The sequence below is a fragment of the Chrysemys picta genome, chromosome 7 (assembly GCF_011386835.1).
Source record: "Chrysemys picta bellii isolate R12L10 chromosome 7, ASM1138683v2, whole genome shotgun sequence".
In the NCBI taxonomy this organism is placed as follows: domain Eukaryota; kingdom Metazoa; phylum Chordata; order Testudines; family Emydidae; genus Chrysemys; species Chrysemys picta.
The window spans coordinates 123,261,412-123,280,846 of NC_088797.1; the positions used below are offsets into that span (position 1 = coordinate 123,261,412).

The window sequence follows — 19,435 nt, forward strand, 5'->3', positions numbered from 1 at the left end:
GGAGTTACAGATCATGTTAATTCTGCCATGAAGACAAGCCCATAAAAAGGAATTGGTCTGGAAGTCAAGACATCTGGGCTCGATTCCTGGCTCTTTATCAGACTTCCTGTGACCTTGGACAAATCACGTAACAATATCTCTATGCCTCGCTTCCATATTTGTACAATAGAGATAACAAGACTTCTCTCTCTCCCAGCTGTGTTAGGACAGTAAATTCATTAACATTTATGAGGTGCTCAGATACTATGGTGATGGGGGCCAGACAAGAACCTAGAGAGAATTTCGCCATGAAGTAGAATCCCTTTGTCAAGCTGTCTAATGAGCCATGAGTGCCAATCTCAGGGCAAACTGTTAAGAAACGGCACAAACCCCAAACTGGTTGTGTGCTCTATAATTAGATTTCATCCACCAAGTAACAAGTGTGAACTCTTCAAGCATTATAACAGCCTTAACATGGAGTCACAGACAGTCCCATTGGGCACTCTGATCTATCTTGCCCCCAGGCAAACCTGTCTTTGTGATAGAGGGTCTCTTGCACCAAAAATCACAATAATGTCCAAGTTACTTCCAGTCCCAATGAACTAGTCGCATACACTGGGTCAATTGTACTCTAGATGTCTCACCAAAGACAATGCTTGTAGCCAATCCTGTAATAAACTAAGTAAAGATTTATTAACTAGGAAAAAGAAATGAGAGTTATTTACAAGGTTAAAGCAGGTAAACATACACACACAACTGAGTTACAGTCTTAGCTTTCAAAAGGTAATAGAAGCTGCTGTGGTATGCAAGCTTTCTATGTCCTTTTGGGCTAACCCAAGCTAAGCAGATTGGGGATCCCTTGCTTATGCTTGGAAATATTGCCCTCGCCAAATTCCAAGCAGCATAGAGTTACAGTTTCTTCTGGTCAGGGATTTTTATTACCTTCCCCAAGAGTTCAAACTGATGAAACAAGTGTCCGTGCCTGTCTCCTCTTCACGGATGTGTGTGGAAGGGAGGGGAAGGCAATCAACAAAGTCTTTTTGTCCTTTGATGTTTCACAGTGGCTCATTTGCTTTCATTGTGTCTTCTTGTGTGCATACCCGGCACTTTACATTAATTAATGGTTCTTTCCTGTTTGGTGAGCTACACAATTACAGAGGTTTACAACGCAAACCCTCAATATAACCTTATACCATGGGCTACAGCTGCTATAAGTGACATCAATACATGCAGTATCTTACAAGCATTTAATCATGTCTAAACATTGAACACATTCTTATCAACTTAACATCGATTTTAACAATGCTAACACACAGGTGAGTCAGACTGGTTTCCAGCTATGCATTTGTCAGTGTTCACTGAGACCACTGGGCAAGAGCTCGCACCTGGTCTACCAGCATCACACCCCTCTCAATCTAGTTTTTAAACTGAGCTATTATTAGTTTCCTCCATTTATGTCCCTCTGAAATTACAGTTGATGGTGAGAGACAAAATTATCTGGACCATGCAAACACAAATATAAGATGCCAGGTGCAAACATGGTGGGATTCCATGCCAAGCAGGGATGAACTTGATTCAAGATGTTTTATTTCATTTAAGGTGTTCTTGTTTGTGTCCTCTTGTAACAATGCTGGTTTGGCTCAGTTGACATTAATAGTTTATAGTCAGGTGGCAGAATCAGCTATTTCAACTAGCTTAAAAGAGAAATGTAGGACCGTGATCTCCATGTGTGTGTGCACGCGATGGTTGGTGACTAGAATAGAAATATTTGTTTAGTGACTTATTTGAGGTCATGGCTCTAAGGCAATAATTTAATGTGTACTTTAAATTGTAGTGACATAAAAGTGATAAGCCATTATTCAGTGAGGGAAGGATTTATGGGCCTCTGCAAAGATATAAAGATGCAGTAAAATCTCATCATAACATCACCCAGGAGATTGTAAACTCTTTGGGGCAGGGACCATGACTTTATGTCTTTTGTGTAAAGGGCATATCACCCCTTTGGGTGTGATAAAATAAATAAGGATAAGAAGAAGAAATAACAGAAAACGGAGGGATAGGTTTTTATGTCTTCTTTTACACCTTTGCATTGTAGGAAAGAAAATCACTAGGTGGCGCTGTACTACCACAATGATGTGATGGCTACCATCGTAATAGTAATTAATAATACTCAGCCCTTACAGCCTTTTACATTTCCAGAGCATATTACAAAAATTAATTAATCAATATTTAAGATATATAATAGTCTAATTAATATGCAAGTGTGATTGAGGTTCCATATTCTACTGTCTTTACTCTTACAAATAGATTGACAGGGAATTAACAGGGTGATTTATGTGAGTTAAAAGAGCAGGATTTGGCCTGAAATTTACTAAGACTACAAATCAAAACCTGGCACTGAAAATTCCCCTGGGATGTGGAAATCCAGCTGTGTTCCATCAGCCTCATACACCATCACCAGTACTAATAAGGATTCTGTCAGTAGAATTTGACTGAAATTGGTTTATTCATAGATTCCAAGGCCAGAAAGGACCATTGTGATCATCTAGTCTGACTTCCTGTATAACACAGGCCAGAGAACTTCCCCCAAAATAATTCGTAGAATAGATCTTTTAGAAAAACATCCAGTAAATCCACCATGATCCTTGGTAAATTGTTCTGATGGTTAGTCACCCTCACTAGGAAATATTTACACCTTATTTACAGTTTGAATTTGTCTAGCTTCAGCTTCCAACCAATGGATTGTATTATAAATTTCTCTTCTAGATTGTAGATCTCATTATTAAATATCTGTTCCCCATGTGGATACTTATAGACTGTGATCAAGCCACCCCTTAACCTTCTCTGCACGGGGCAGAATAGAATCCTGCTGGCTCTCCCATAATTGTGTCAGTTTTGCAGTGCTAAAAGGAGCAGAATGTTGTCAGCAAAAGTAAGTCTGATTTGTGTCTAGTCATTGGTAAATGTGGTTCTTTGATTGGCTTGATTATTTGTAGACATGGCAGAATTTTATTTTTATTCTTGTTATTATTTTGACAGATAAAATCAATGTTCATTGTGAAGAATGTTTTGAATTTTGATCTATTTAAATTTTAGCACCTGTGGGAAATTATGCAGGTGTCAGACAATAACTTAATGACACTGCGATTCAAAAAGTTAAAGTTTATAACTGTTCAACTGTTAACATCACATGTCAAAATACACAAAGTAAATATCTTTAAATCAAACTCTAAGAAGTTCCCAAGCAGAAATTTTCTTACTTTGTCTATTTGTAAATTTTGATTATTATTGATGGAAATGTTTTTTTATCCATTTATCAGTGTACAGTGATATCAACATTTACTGACATTTACCAATTAAAATCTAGTCTTACTGAGCCTAATTATCTATGATATATTTCTTGTTGTGTTTGATTTTTGTATGTCAATTCCATTTGTTATTCCCAAATTAAATGGTGATATGAGCACTTGTCCATTAGAAATTGGACCGAACCTTCCTACTCACTGCACACAAGACACAGAACAGATATCAAATAACAACCTTTGATCACTTTTGTCTTGGATTGGAATTGAGCCAGTAACCTAGAGATGAGAAGAGATACCATATCCCATTACCATTTTCATACAGTCAAATCACAAACTAGCTAGTAGATCTGTCAGTCGGTGTCCCTCTTATAATAAAAATTCCCCAGTAAAGGTTTTGGTGAGCTAGTAGTGAAGTGCTATTCTAAGCTACGTATATAATTACCTTTTCTTTTTTTAAAGCCATTTAAATAACTATGAAAATCATGTCCTAAGGTTAAATCTACAAACTTGACGCCAAACTTAACCTATCATTTATTAGCATCGCCCCAACAGACTGCAAGATTCTGCCTGTGGAGCAACAAAGCATCCTTGACTTTGTCCCTGTAGCAGTGCTAGCCTCTGAGATTTCCCTTCCTTTGTTCCATTTGTACCTAGGGCCAGAACTTCAAAACTCTTTGTCACAAATCCAATCAAGCGCCCCCTTCTTGGCCACTCACCAGATCGCTGTGAGGGAAATCTCATGTTAACATGCAGACACTGCTTTACTTTATTTTTCGCTGTATTCCAGCATCTTGATTAGCTCACCAAGCCACCCATTTTGATTCCCCCTACGTCCTCCTGTCACTGCTTTTGTTCCCTGGTTGGTCTCCCAGTTCAAGAACATTTGGGGGTATCTAAGATGAGTTGGTTTCAATTATTTCTAGTTTTACCAGGCTCGGACCAATGAAAATAATTTGCCCCCACGTCTCCCCATAGCGACCCTTCTCTACCAGCAGCAGGTGCCATTGCCATAGGCTCTGACTTCCATGCCTCATTTACTCCTTTGCCTCATAACTCACTCCCACCAAATCCTTTGGTAGCTGTAAGTTAGCCTGACATGTTTCACTGCTTGACACTTGAGTCCCCTGGGGGGCCCTATAAAAAATAACCCTCCTCTTTTAATACCCAAGGAAGGGCATAGAACTGCAAAGTTCTAAGATGATTAGAAGGTCAGGTGTGAGGGGGAAGATGAGGACACCGTATGGCCAGCTTGAAGCCAGAAGGTGACTCTCTCTCTGCAGGTTTATTTGCCTGTAGTTGTGAAAGATTCACTGGTTGATGGAACTCCCCTTTTCATTCCCCCCTTCTCCTTGTGCTGCTGTCCTCTGAACAACTCATTGCTGAGTGGGAGCCAGAGGAACAGATGCAACAAAGGAGATTGTGATACTAGAGGTAAGTGGGTGATGCAGGATGTTTGGGGGGCACACATACATGGGGCAAAGGCAGAGGATATTTGACGTGCACTTTCAGGTCACTCTGGGTTGCTTCTGTGAAAATGCCATCCTGCTGCACCCTGTTCTGTCCTTTCCCAGCCAAACGCACTATAGCATTCAGGACTCAGCGAGGCCTGGATCTAGCAGGATTATCGCTCCTGCGTGCTTTGTTGTTAATCTGAATCCCTGTTTGTGCACCAGAAAGGCAACCATATGTTTCATTCTCTTTGTGAGTCAGATAGCTAGGGGGCAACCACAGGATATATTCCACTGACACATGGCCTGACATTTGACTTCCCTATTGTGTCCCTATTTTCTGTTTTCAAAGCCTGTGTAATTATTTATATGTGCTTTTGTTGTTGTTTGTTTTGTTTGGAATTGCTTGCAGAAACATAGTGCAATGTTCATTTTACAAAGGATTAGAAGCAGTGGCGGGCATAATAAATAGGAATCCCTCCACCTTCTAAGGTGATTGAAAGCAAATGGAAAACCGGTCCAACATTCCAATCCTGGGGCAAATTCTGCTACCCTTACTCAATTATTATTGCTTGTATTGCAGTAGCATCTAGGCACCCCCGTCAGGGACTAGGACGCCGTTGTGCTAGGTGCTGCAGTCCTATTGACTTCAGCAGGGCTGTTCACAGAGTAGGCTACTATCCTCATGAGTAAGGGTGGCGGAATTTGGTCCTTTGTGAAATTAAATTATGCTAAATTGCATTAAAAGACAGATTCAAATAAATTAAATACTTTCCTAATATGACTTTCCCCTAGAAAACCTCTTCCACCACAATTGACAGAGATGGAGGATCATGAATGAGATGGAAGGTAGGTCCAAGTGATAATCTACTGCACTGTTGGTCTTGCTCTGAAAAAGTTTGAGAGCTAATATGTTGTTAGATTAATATGATTTTATTCTTAACAGAATTTTGCAGATGCCTTTAATTCATAATTACTGTAACTTGTATTGATTCTTTTATTTACAGAGAGAGAGAGAGAGAGGGCATAATCTCCATGTCCTCCACTGCTCTGTACTGGATAGAATCAGAACTGACCAACTGCTTGTCATAGGCTCCATGCTACTGACAGCTAATGATAGGTGATAGATACCAGTGTTTGTGGAGCAGGACAATCTGGGTCCTATCTCTGTTGTTGCCATGAAGTTCCCAGTGGCTCCAGTGTGCAGCCTGGTGACAACTATAGAGCCCTAAGTGAGCACTGATTTGTTGCAATATTTGATTTTAGTACTGGTGAAGGATGCTGCAAGCTGCCCAAATTAAAAAACATAGTAAGAGGACACAAAAAGTGCCACCGTTGCTAAACAACAAAGTAAATAAGCAGTTAGAGGCAAAAAGGCATCCTTTAAAAAGTAGACGATAAATCCTATTTTGGAAAATAGAAAAGAGCATAAACTCTGGCAAGTGAAGTGTAAATATATAATTAAGAAGGCCAAAAAAGAATTTGGAGAACAGCTAGCTAAAGACTCAAAAAGTAACAGCAAAAATTTTTTTAAGTACATCAGAAGCAGGAAGCCTGCTAAACAACCAGTGGGGCCACTAGACAATCGAGATTCTAAAGGAGCACTCAAGGGGGATAAGGCCATTGTGGAGAAACTAAATGAATGCTCTGCATCGGTCTTCATGGCTGAGGATGTGAGGGAGATTCTCCATCCTGAGCCATTCTTTTTAGGTGACAAATCTGAGCAACTGTCCCAGGTTGAGGTGTCATTAGAGGAGGTTTTGGAACAAACTAATAAATTAAACAGTAATAAGTCACCAGGACCAGATGGTATTCACCCAAGAGTTCTGAAGAAATTAAAATGTGAAATTGCAAAACTACTAACTGTGGTATGTACCCTATCATTTAAATCAGCTTCTGTACCACATGACTGGAGGATAGTTAACGTGACACCATTTTTAAAAAAGGCTCCAGAAGTGATCCCACAGTACCAGGCAAATTGACTGAAACTATAGTAAAGAACAGAATTATCAGACACATAGATGAACACGATTTGTTGGAGAAGAGTCATCGTGTTTTTTGTAAAGGGAAATCATGCCTCACCAATCTACTAGAAATCTTTGAGGTGGTCAACAAGCATGTGGACAAGGGTGATCAGGTGGATATAGTGTACTTAGATTTTCAGAAAGCCTTTGACAAGGTCCCTCACCAAAGGCTTTTAACCAAAGTAAGCTGTCATGGGATAAGAGGGAAGGTCCTCTTGTGGATCAGTAACTGGTTAAAAGATAGGAAACAGAGGGTAGGAATAAATGGTCAGTTTTCAGAATGAAGAGAGGTAAATAGTGATGTCCCCCAGGAGTCTATACTGGGACTAATACTGTTTAATATACACCTCTACTGTCTTCAGGAGCCAAAAAATCTTACCGCGTTATATTGAACTTGCTTTGACCCACTGGAGTGCACAGCCCCGCCCCGCCGGAGCACTGCTTTATCGCGTTATATCCGAATTCATGATATATCGGGTGGCGTTATATCGAGGTAGTGGTGTATTCATAAATGATTTGGAAAAAGGGGTAAACAGTGAGGTGGCAAAATTTGCAGATGATCTAAAGCTACTCAAGATAGTTAAGTCCAAAGCACACTGCAAAGAGTTACAAAGGGATCTCACAAAACTGGTGACTAGACAGCAAAATGGCAGATGAAATTCAAAGTTGATAAATGCAAAGTAATGCACATTGGAAAAGATAATCCCAACTATACATAAAAATGATGGCTGTTGCCATTCAAGAAAGAGATCTTGGAGTCATTGTTGATAGTTCTCTGAAAACCAGTGCTTCTATATCCTGGGAAATTTCCCCAAATCTGGGAATTTGTGAGTAAAATGTTTGAATGAAAATTCCCAATTTCCCAAGTTGAAGCATTTTACTCACAAATTCCCAGGTTTTGGAAAATTTCCCAGGATATAGAAGCACTATAAAAAAACTTTATCTGGGAATTTTTCACCAGATTTGGGAAATTTTTAGCGCTAGGTTGGGAAAAGTTGGCATAACGATATAGAAGCACTGCTGAAAACATCCACTCAATGTGCAGCGGCAGTCAAAATCCTTATAGAATGTTGGGAATCATTAGGGAAGGGATAGATAATAAGTCAGAAAATATTATGTTGCCTTTATATAAATCCATGGTACGCCCATATCTTGAATACTGTGTGCAGATGTGGTCACCCCATCTCAAAAAAGATATATTGGAATTGGAAAAGGTACAGAAAAGGGCAACATAAATGATTAGGGGGATGGAACAGGTTCCATATGAAGAGAGATTAATAAGATTGGGAAAAGACACACTAAGGAGGGATATGATAGAGATCTATAAAATCATAACTGGGTGTGGAGAAAGTAAATAAGGAAGTGTTATTTACTTCTTCTCCTAACACAAGAACTAGGGGTCACCAAATGAAATTAATAGGCAGCAGGTTTACAACAAAAAAGGGAAGTATTTCTTCACACAATTCAAGTCAACCTGTGGAATTCTTTGCCAGCAGATGTTGTGAAGGCCAAGACTATAACAGGGTTCAAAAAAGAACTAGATAAATTCATGAAGGATAGGTCCATCAACGGCTTTTAGCCAGGATGGGCAGGGACGGTGTCCCTAGCCTCTGTTTGCCAGAAGCAGGAAATGGGTGACAGGGAATGGATCACTTGATGATTATCTGTTCTGTTCATTCCCTCTGAAACACCTGGCATTGGTCACTGTCGGAAGAATACTGGGCCAATTGGACATTTGATCTGTATGGCCGTTCTTATGTTCTCCTCAGAGAAGAACTGTCATTTTTCAATTGTCTCTAGGGTGACTTGTACCCCACTGTGGCAGTATAAAAACAAATATAAAAAAGGGTCAGCTCAGACCCAAGTAAAATAGCCAGCAACTGGGTGTATGGAGATTTGAAGAAATCAGCTGAAAACTAGGAAGAAAAAGAAATGGGGAGAGAGTAACTTGCTCCTTAACAAAAGGTGACAAAAGACAATTTGACAGGACCCAGAGAAATAAAGGATGCACTAAACCAGGCTGAATGTTGCAAAGTAGCAGTGGTAACATTACAATGTCTGTTGTTACAAATAAATAATTGTCACAGATTACCATATAATAAGAAAGGAATGTAGGAACAACACACAAGTTGCCAATAAGCCCCAAAAGAGTCAGACACCCACATACACAAAGCCTGTCAGTAAGGTTAATGTGGTTACCTAATCTAACAAAAGTCGGGCAATTTAAATAACAGATTGACACTTCATCCCAAGTCAACACTTATCAAATAGAAAGCTTCAAGACAAAGGTGTCCTATCACATTTGTACTGTCTTTTTTGACATTGCATAGGTCTGGTCTCTGGTGCAATACCACATGTGGGTGATAAACAAGTTTCAAACCTGGGACCATCCACACTACTGAATAGGCCGTGACCACATGAGCTGAAAAGGCAATTCTAGGAGCAGTAGTAGGCAGTTCTATGTGTAGACAAGCAGTAACAGGATGCTTTGCCAGTGGGTTATGGTATTACAATGCAATTATCACCACGTTGTGACAAGATGACATTGCACTGACCCCAAAGGGATTTCAGCCCCGCTTTAACTGTCCTGCTGGCCCATCAGAATCAGAAACAAGGCAACCCTGCTTGTCCCACTGAGTTCAGATGTTATACAGCTCCGGAAAAATACATTTTTTCTTGTGTTTCATTTGGGAGGTGATAGCTGTGAAGCTTGTAATTGTTAATTGTCAATTAGATCTTTAATTGGGAAGCAGCATTTTAACTGTGGAAGGAGCACTGGGTTGGGAGCCAACAATATTTTAATTCTAATCCCAGCTCTGCCACTGATTTCCTCTATGTAACTGTGAACAATTTAAACTCCTGTACAGCGAGGACAATGTTATTTCTCTCCCTGATAGGGGCTTGTGGAGAATTAATGAGCTGATGTTTGTGCAGCCTTTCCCCGTGGGGGGCAAAAAAAGCTAAGCGTTAATTAGATTGTTTTATCGTCAGGTTTTAACTTTGTTTTTAGTCCTGAGCTGTTCAAACCCCACTGCCCCAGCTACAAGAGTACACATGTGAAAAGTAAAACAAATGCGCCTCCTTGCCTTTGTGGTAGGAAAAAGCCCCTCATTGCAAAGCCCTGTGCAGGACCCAATGGGGGAAGGTTACCAATAACATTGCACGTTCCCCGCGTGTGCAGAGAAGGGCCGGGGGTTGCATCGGGCCACTTCTGCGTGACTGAAATGGCTAGAATTGGGAAGCCCCTTGGATGGAAATCTCACTTCATCACAACAAGCTGCAAGCAACAAACCCGAGAAAGTGGCCGCTTATCCCTGTAATCGTGTATTGCGCAACAGGCAGGGTTTAAGGGGGAACTTCCCTAATCCCTCCTCCCGGGAAACTCCGGATTTTGTGCTGCAGCAAAGGGGCTCGCGTTTACACGGCTCACAAAGGCATGCACCCGTCTGGAGGGGTCTTTGCTGTGCAGGCCACCTAGGAGCTGCCTTATGAGGCTTCTCCCCCACCCCCCTTTTTCTGACCGGCCTCCTTAAGAAGGTCCCAGGGGGCAGAAAGCGGAGCCCGGTGTTTTGTTCTTATAGGGAGGAAAAAGTTTCGCAGAGTAACGCTGACATCCAGGAAATGAGTAAGACAGAAAGCGACCAAACCAGGCACGGCTAGCGGTGAGAAAAGTGAGCATGGGGCTAAGAAGAAAGGAAGAGATCCCGGGAAGCCTTTGCCCATCGCATCGGCCGGTGGCTCCGTGAGCCCGTGTGTGGACGTTTACCAAGGCGAGGGAGAGGGGGCTGCCGTTTGCAACAGCACAGAAGTGGCTGGCGACAAGGCGCAGTAAGTCAGGAGTCCGCCTCCCTCTCTCCGCTTCTCTAACCTCAGTGGGGGCGACGGGCACAAAAACCTGCTTTCCTGGCTGGCAGGGGGCTGCAGCGCCCAAAAGGGGGGTTCGCTTGCTGCACCAGCGGGGCTGGTTTTCTGCTTCACCGGGGGTCCCTTTGATCCTCCATCTTTGGGGCTGTGAAGTGAGTTTATTTCCTTTTAACGCTTATTCCGCCCTCGAGCTCTCCTGGCCCGGGTCAGCAAACGAGCCCCTTCCCAGCATCCGAGTTTCAGGGGTGCAATCGGGCTCTAGTGGGTTAAGTGTGTGTGCGCGTAGTCCCTGCAGAGCAGGGGTTTTTGGAGCATGTGCTGTGGCCAGAGAGTGAGGAAGTTGGCTGAACTGGCTTGCTTGAAACTGTTTGGGCCCCTTGCGAGAGCAGAAGTACCACGGTTTTAAGGCCATTTAAAACGCTGAGTAGGTACTGCACAAAATCAGTCGTCAAAATCAATGTTGTTCTATTTCCTAGCGCGATCTCGAGCTGTTCTTTCACGTGGGCTAACCAGGCCATCAAATGATCACTTACATTGCAATTAATCACTGGCACATCCGCACGTTGTCACCGAAGTTTTCAACACCAGCCTGTGTCTGCATAGATTTTCCTTCCGCATGTGTTGACATGCCTGCCTTGTGTCATTCTCCTGTAAAGCGAGGAGTGAATTACGTCCGAGGTGGGGACAGAGAATAAGAATAAGATGGGGGAGAAACTCTAGCTTAGTTGAGACTTTCTTCTTTTAAAAAACAGCGCCAGTTTCTGCACAACATTTCTTAATCCTCAACTACTCCATGGATGGCCTACACACTGCAAAATATTTGCTGGTGTAGTTCTGGTGGTATAGCTCTAATGGCAAACCCCCTATGCAGGGGTTTGTGCTGGCAAAAAGGTACTTTTGCCAGTACAGAGTAGCAGCCGTGTTAGTCTGTATCCGCAAAAAGAACAGGAGTACTTGTGGCACCTTAGAGACTAACAAATTTATTAGAGCATAGTCTCTTTTTGCCAGTACAGTTTATTAGTTTCCTGAGCAAAATAATCTAACTAGCAAAAGCACTTTTATGCCAATATGACTTGTTCACACTAGGGCTTTTGCCACTGCTGAAATGTCTTTAAAAAGAAAATCACATCCCTAACAACAAAAGTTTCCGGTGTAGCCTGGCCTGGGGGTCCTTTCTCCTTTGAGCCATGGGACCCAATTCTGTAAACACGGTGTGTCAAGTTAAGCAGGCATGTGAGTACTCCCACCCACTGATATCACCTGGACGGACTCACAGTGCATAAAGTGAAGCACTCGTGTAAGTCTTTGCATGATCAAGGCCCCAGCATAGAAAACCTAATCATCTGCCCTTCTTCTTCTGCACCAAACATACAAGGGGTCCCTAGCTTACAGATGTTGTTAGTGAATAACCAATGTGGAATGCATGTTACACAAGCTTCATCTCTGGCTTAAAATGACACATCTGCCTTGGGTTTTAATGCTAACACAGCCAAGCTGAGTCTAACGTAAATGTTGACAAGTGAGGGCTGCATTTTTATAAAAACGTTACTGTTTCTCTCGTATGTGTGTTTTATCTCTTCCTAAGATAGCCTGGCTGCCCGATTTGCCTCTCATACCAGTGCAAATCAGGAACAGCTCTGCTGGAAGTCACTAGTGGTAAAACCAGTGACAAGGGAGAGTCAGGACTCCAGTGGACTTTCCTACACTAGAATTGGGGCTGGAATCTTCCACTGGGTGTTGCTTCCCTGGTGATAGTAATTGTGGAAGCAGGACTCTGTTATTTACTGGCATTCTTAACACTAGGCCATCTGCATTAACTCTGAGATGTGTTAGCCTGTGGTAAAAATGCTAGTGCTGTCTCTATGCTAGTGCTGTCACTACACTAGTGCAATAAAAGTAATGCCGACAGAAACTGTCTGGAGTGTCTTCTTCAACCACTCTGTCATGACAGCTGTTTGCACTGACTTATTGAGAGCATGAAGGTAAACACAGGACCATTGATATATCAGGAGTAGCAGCACTTTGTATGTGCAGCCCGGCCACCACAACTTGTTTTGAATGATCTTGGGACTGTTTTAATGTTCGCTGCCAGTGCAGCATGGCATTATTGCAGCTGTTACTACAGAAACACTGTCCACTGGTATGGACTCTTTGATTTAAAAATGACTGGTCTGGATTTTCCTTTAGCTCCTTGACATGTTTGAGAGAGTCTTCGCTTGCCATGTTTGAGAACAGCTTCTCCAGTCCTTGAGTGAAAACAGGTCATGAAAACAAAAACTCAACCTTCTTTAACACATGGGACTTAGTGTGTTTCATCTTCAAAGCACTTAACTAACCCTCACGATATTCCCAGGTGGGAGATAAACCTCAATAACTCTGAGCACCACAGACAGAGAGAGGTGAATGATTTGTCAAAGGTCAGGGAGTGAGTCAGTGTGAGCATTGGGATCAGCCACTGGGGATTCCTGGCTCCTTGTCTTGTGCTCTTGCCACCAGATCACACCTAAGTGCTTTAGTAACACTTGTAAACAGGGATTTAATTTGGGGGAGAAGGAAGAAATCAGTGGTATTATTCCAAGGTGTGCTCACAAAACAAGCTCTACCCCCTTAGCAATATTCCTGTAGGTAGATCTTCCTCATATAACTGTCTCTGGACTTTCTTCCATGCTTTGAGTGGCAATAAAGTAGTTAACAATTTGACATTTTAATCTGTCATCACTAGAACTCAGAGTTAGCAATCCCTTATCATAGCATCATAGAATATTAGGGTTGGAAGAGACCACAAACAAGGGCAGTTTGCACGTTCCTGAGCTGTTGTTTCAGGCTGTCTGCACACTCAGGCAGACATCATTGTGTTTTACATTTTTGATTCATATTTTGAAGGCTCTTTTCACAGCTGTAGGGTCTAGGGCATGCTGCCTCTTGTGATGCTAGCTAAATTGCAACAGAGGAAAAACTAAACACAAGAGATTTAGGCCCAGATCCTCAAAGATACTTCGGCCAGGTCTTCACTCCAAACCTATGTCAGTATTACTGTGTCGCTCAGGAGTGTGAAAAATCCACACCCCTGAGCGATATAGTTATACAGACCTAACCCCTGCTGTAGACAGCACTACGTGGATGAGAGAGCTTCTCCCGTCGACATACCTACCGCCTCTCGGGGAGGTGGATTAACTATACCGATGGGAGAAGCTGTCCTGTAGGCATAGGAGTGACTTCACTTAAGCACTACAGCGGCACAACTGCATCAGTGTCTCTGCACCGCTATAGTGCTGTACGTGAAGACGAGCCCTTAGGCACCTAAGTCCTACTGATTAAAGTACCTCAATGTCTTAGAGGATCTGGGCCTTAAGACCTGGCTTTCAAAGCTGCTGAGAATTTTCAGTTCCAAATGAAGTCAACAGCAGGGGTGACTGCTCAGCAGCTCTGACCATCAGGATCTTAATTTGGGTTTGAAAGGAAAGCTTAGATTCTGCAGCACAAGACTGCAGCTGCCATAAAGTGGGACTGGTTTGCTAAGCTGCTGTGAAACCAGCCCCGCTGTTTGTAGCTCCTGTATCCCATGCCAAAAGGACATCGCTCATGAGAGGAATGTCCATGGGGAAGAGGTGCTGGTTTAACAGGTAGGTGACCTCCACCCCATCAATACTAATACTTCCAGTGATATAGCTTCCTGTCCTGCACTCCCTACTGCTCACGACTGGCTCAGCTGAGTAAGCACTGCAGGATTTGAACCTGCATAAGGAGGAATATTTTGGGGCAAGCGGCTCATTCACAAAACCACACCCCTTAAAATGGCTTATTTGGGGGGGCCAGCCTGTTGCCTTTATTATTCCAGCATTCTGCTCTCCATGTGTCCCTTTAAATCGTACAGCTTTCCCTGCTTTGGGTCCCAGCTCTCCGTAGGCAGCAGCACAGCACTAGAGATCAACAGATGCCCGCGTACAGTCCCCAGACTTGAATGTCTGTAGGCTGGATGCTCTCAGGAGAGAGCCCTCGCCTCTGGCACTTCCTTCCCCTATTGGTCCAACAGAGCCTGTGTATCCATTGGCCTTCAGGAGGCTGCGTAAAAGCCATTTGCTTTGCTGAGTCCTTTGCCTCCAGAGGGTGATTTCAGGGCAGGTTTGTGTTCGCAGCTCAGGGTCTGTTCTACTTCGTCTGGCAGTGGCTTAGTTAATTTAGTGTTACGCCCGGAACTCTAAAATGTCTGCATCAAAAAATAAATCGCTCTCCCAGCTGTACCTCTGTGCTGGCACGCTCTCTCTCTCTCTCTCTCTCTCTCTCTGCATGGTGCCCTATTCTTGGCTACCTGCCTCCCATCCTGTTTCCTCCGCTGGAGGAATGAGTGGGCAGAAAAATTTGCTTACACAGCTGAGCTGGCACCTCCGGCGTTGGGCACAGCAGCAGCATCCCCACCCAAACCACACCCAGGGCGCTCTCACTCCCTACCTTCAGCTCCCTAAACTGGAATCATCACCTTCCTGCACCACCCAGCAATTAAAAGCTAAACGGGAAAGCATGACTGCTTGGCAACCATCTCCTGGCTGTACTCTTCAAAGGGACACATGGAGAGCGCATCCTCCAAACAAACCATTTGGGGGGTGGGATTTGTGCACCTGCAGCTTGCCCCAAATTGTTTTGAAGAGGCCAGGTCCTGGCACAGTAGCCCACTGCACCACTGACTCTCTAGCCCTCTCTGCTAGTCAGTGCAGTGCCTCTCCAGCACCTTGCAGAGGGGACATCGTCTTTTGGAGCAGCTTGCTTTACCTAAATAGTCCTTCAGGCTTCAAAGGGTCGATTTTACGAGCCTCTGACTGTTGCCAGGGGTCTGTGGGCTCATTGCTGTGACAATCCAGCCCTTATAGCTGTGGGGCCTGATTCTCGGTGCCATGCACCTTCAGTTGTCCCTTACATCTGTGCAAATCAGGTGTAAAATGCGTCCAGGCCAGAAATGCTGATCTGGCAGCCCGTTGCACCTTGTGCAAGGGTGTGAAGAATCCGGCCTCATGAGGCCTCTTCTCAGTTAATGAGGAAGTGCCCCGCTTTCAAAAACTGCTGACTTTGCACATGACCTGTCAATGGGCATTGGGGACCAAAGAAGTAGGGGAGCTTTGGCCCAGATCCGCAAAGATACTGAGGCCTTTATGTCCAAGTTTTAGCTCTGCTGCAATCCACGGGACTCCTGCCAAACCCGGTAGGTGCCTAAATTTACTCCGCACCTAGATTTTCCAAGTTCCCTACATGCCTGTGGTTCTGCTTCTGGGTGTGTACATTGCTGCTTTCCTCTAGGCGTCTGGGCATCTATCTCCCACCCCAGCCCCATAGCGGTTAATGAACCAGGGGAAGATAGGCATGGCATTTGGCTGCCTAAATTGTGCTGAGCCAGACCCAGTAGGTGTGCTCAGAGGGGAGTAGGTCCCATTCAGTGCAAAATCATTTTCTCGCTCTGGCCCAATGTGGATAAATACTTAACTAGTCATTGAGCTACAGAGAGATGCTGTAGACCAGTGGTCTGGACATCCACCTGGGAGTTGGGAGACCCTCAGTCCAGTTCCCTTGCTCCAAATCACTCTTTCACTATTTAGCCACACGGGAACAGCTTCCACAGGAGAGGGTGAGGGAGCCCCACATCAGAATAGCCCAGTCATGGGCGCACTCCCCTGAGAGGTGTAGGAGAACTCCTCTTTAAATCTTTCTCCCCCTCTGGTAGACAGGGGGGAGTTGAACCTGGGTCGCCTACAGCCCAGCTAAGTGCTCCAACTACTGGGATAGGAGTTATAAGCCAGCCCCCTCGCCACCCCCCGACGGTTTGGTATGGGGTGAGGCAGTCCACTAACTCGTTCCTGCAAGAAACACCTGAGGCATCTAAGCCATCGGACTCCAGGCAGCTGGTTCCCGTGCACGGCTCCACAAGCAGAGAGAGGCACCTCCCTGAAGCCAGGAGCTAGAGAGAGTGTCCGAGGTTAGGACACACCCCTCTCCTCCGTATCTCCCAGTGGCTAGTGTAGGCAGCTCCCTGCCTAGCGTGCTGGCTTTTGTGGATCTTGGTCGGAGGTGCCTCTCTCTCTCTCCCCATTCGCTGCATAGGGAGCCAAGGCGCCCAGCTCAGGCTTTGTGGATCCCTGTGTTGTTCCTGTGCTTTTTTTTCCCCCTCTAGATACCTAAAAGTTGACGCCATGATGCTCAGCACTGCCCCGTCGACTCCCTTCATGGCCCCCATCCCTAGCGATCGCTGTCGAATAGTAAAGAGAGGCTCTTCGCTCTCGTGCTCCTGTGCTTTCTCATTGGGATCCGATGCACGGCAGGCTCTTCTAAATTCATGTCTCTCCTCCTTACCGTCTCCCCCTGCGGTTACTGCCAGATTAAAGTGAGGGTGACCCCTGTAACTACAGAAAAGAAGGGGACACGGTGATCTAATATTTAGCCCTTGAAGGGCCTGATCCAAGGCCCATAGGAGGGCTCCCGTTGACTGACTTAGGCTTTGGATCGCAAGACCTCCTAACCTGAGCACCGTGCTTATTATCTGATTTGAGAAATAGCTATGCCACTGCCTTCCCCTCCCCCGGTGGCCGGCACAGAATGGAACAGCTGAGCACTGTTTGAATGACTCATATTTAACTAATGGACATGGCCAATCACCTGTCTACATCATTTCTCTGAAGTGTAACTTCCTAAGTCTCTGACGTCAAAAAAGTCCAGCCAGAGCATCCCTCTCTTCCTCCCTATAAAAGATCATGGTGGATCCTTTCCTGCGTTGTTGCTCGGTATCCATTCATGCTTTCTGCTCCCCTTACCTCTCTTATCTACCTTCTCCTGCTACTTGCTGAAATCAACCAATCCCCCCACTAAGCTTTTCTAGCTCGTGTAAGCTCTTTAGGGCAGGTAGGTGCCTTTGGTGAAACAACTAGCATGCACCGGCAATGGTATAAAATCATCCACCCCTCTTAGACCTCTGTCTCTCTTGGTGCTAATTTGGCCCTCTTCATAAGCATTAAACTTCTTTAAAAGTAGGGGATGATCAGTGAGAAAGGAGTCTGCCAAGGGATTTCCCTCACCTGCATGTGCGTTTGACTGCAACAAACCTGTGATCGGATTTGGGTGGCCAGTCAAAGGAGTTGGGCTTTTCCCACTGCTGTGGACTTCCCTTCAAAGCTGATTATAACTGGTCACTATAGGTCCAGAGCCACAACAGTATTTCCTAACTTCCATTGAATACCTCTGTGGCTCTGGACCTGTGGATCGTTTGCTGCACAACTCTTTGTAACAATCTGTGCCCTGACTGATTTCCAGCTATGGTAACTGCATTGTGTCGATCTAACTTCCCCCTCTTAACTTGCAGTTCTTCTTCTTCAGTTCTCTTTATATTATGCAGAATTCCATGCCCTAGCTAGCTGCATTTCTGGGGGCAGCGAGGTGGGGGGGGGAGGAGAGGGAAATGTCTCTTCTCTACAGCATAGAGGTAATAATATGAAGTTTAGTGAATGTATGTAAAGCACCTTGAGATCTTTAGCTGGCAAGTGCTTCAGGCAAAGTATTCGTTTCCAGAGGTGATCTGGAAATAAAAAATGCTGCTTCCACAGGGATGATGGGGGAGGGATAGCTCAGTGGTTTGAGTATTGGCCTGCTAAACCCAGGGGTGTGAGTTCAATCCTTGAGGAGGGGGGCATTTAGGGATCTGGAGCAAAAATGTGTCTGGGAATTAGCCCTGCTTTGAGCAGGGAGTTGGACTAGATGACCTCCTGAGGTCCCTTCCAACCCTGACATTCTATGATGATACTAGAAGGGCTTTCACTTTTTGGAGCTGTCACACTTGACAGTAAGTAAATCTCCTTTAAAATACTAATGAGCAATGCTGTAGGAAAAACATTATGGGTTGCTTTTTTGGTAATGATGTTTTGTTATTTTTAAATGGAAATCTGGACTCTTGGGTTGTCTGCTAATACCACCAGGAGATGAACTGAATCAGCAAAACCCACCTGGAAAAGCAATAACAAGATGGATTTTATATAGGACCTTAATTTGGAAACGGTCTCGGCTTGTGTGTGCAGAAAAGGGAAGATTGTTAATGTTTGGCACTCTGTCTGGAATTACTCTTGGCTGGTTGCTGATACCATGTTGTCTCATGTGGTTTTTTGGATCCAGTCTTGTGAGAGGGGGTCCCCCCTCCTGGTCTTTGGTTGGAATGGCTGTTCTGATGCCAGCAAAGCAGTTTTCCAAAAGCATTCCTGGGCACACTCTTCCCATCTGCCAAGATCAAAGCTCTGAGAGTTAGAGCACTTGCCTTCTTGCCTGTAGCCGCTTCCTGCACATAAACGGGCTCTCCCGTTTTTCATTATTACCCCTTTTTGGAAGTCACTTTTCTGGTTGAGCCAGCACATTACTCATATCAATGAGATTTTTACCTGGGGCAAAGATGCTCTTTCAGTATATGCAGCGAGAGAACATTTTATGCACCGCATTGCCACATGCACAGCTTGGAAAAAATCCACTCCCCTTTGGTGAGTGGAACGCTTGCTTTAGGGAGAACAAGAGCCAACGACACCTGTTTCTGCAGAATTTTAGCTCTTTTTTTTTTAAATGCATTTTCTAGCCCAAGTGATGATCACGTTGCAAAGGCAAATGAATGTAGCCTTCCTGAGCATGCAAGAATAGGGTTGGGGTTCCTTTACCCAAGCAGAAACAGGGAGTGGTCAAGCCCTACATTTTCAGGTAAGCTAGCTCTGTAGTTAACTACCTCCTGCCCTGAATTGCACCAAGGAATGGTGGTGCTTCTAGCCTAAAATATCTGATACATCGCTTCAGACAAACAATGAAA

At 44.3% G+C, this 19,435-nt stretch overlaps 2 protein-coding genes across 4 annotated transcripts in view; one reads left to right on the top strand and one right to left on the bottom strand.

Annotated features, from left to right (window-relative positions):
- Positions 1 to 19,435, bottom strand: part of CFAP58 (cilia and flagella associated protein 58) — a 142,562-nt gene that overhangs the window by 94,635 nt on the left and 28,492 nt on the right. Inside the window, exon 1 of one of the 2 annotated variants that reach the window (XM_042855210.2) lies at positions 11,154 to 15,052. The exons of the other annotated variant lie outside the window; for it this stretch is intronic. The gene's annotated coding sequence lies outside the window, so the exon portion shown is untranslated. Of the gene's footprint in view, positions 1 to 11,153; positions 15,053 to 19,435 lie in introns of those variants that run through there. 2 annotated transcript variants of the gene reach the window in all.
- ITPRIP (inositol 1,4,5-trisphosphate receptor interacting protein) overlaps positions 9,878 to 19,435 on the top strand; it is a 34,375-nt gene continuing 24,817 nt past the window's right edge. Inside the window, exon 1 of one of the 2 annotated variants that reach the window (XM_024100502.3) lies at positions 9,878 to 10,772. The gene's annotated coding sequence lies outside the window, so the exon portion shown is untranslated. The remainder of the gene's footprint in view (positions 10,773 to 19,435) is intronic. The other variant, XM_005303513.5, reaches the window with a different exon arrangement.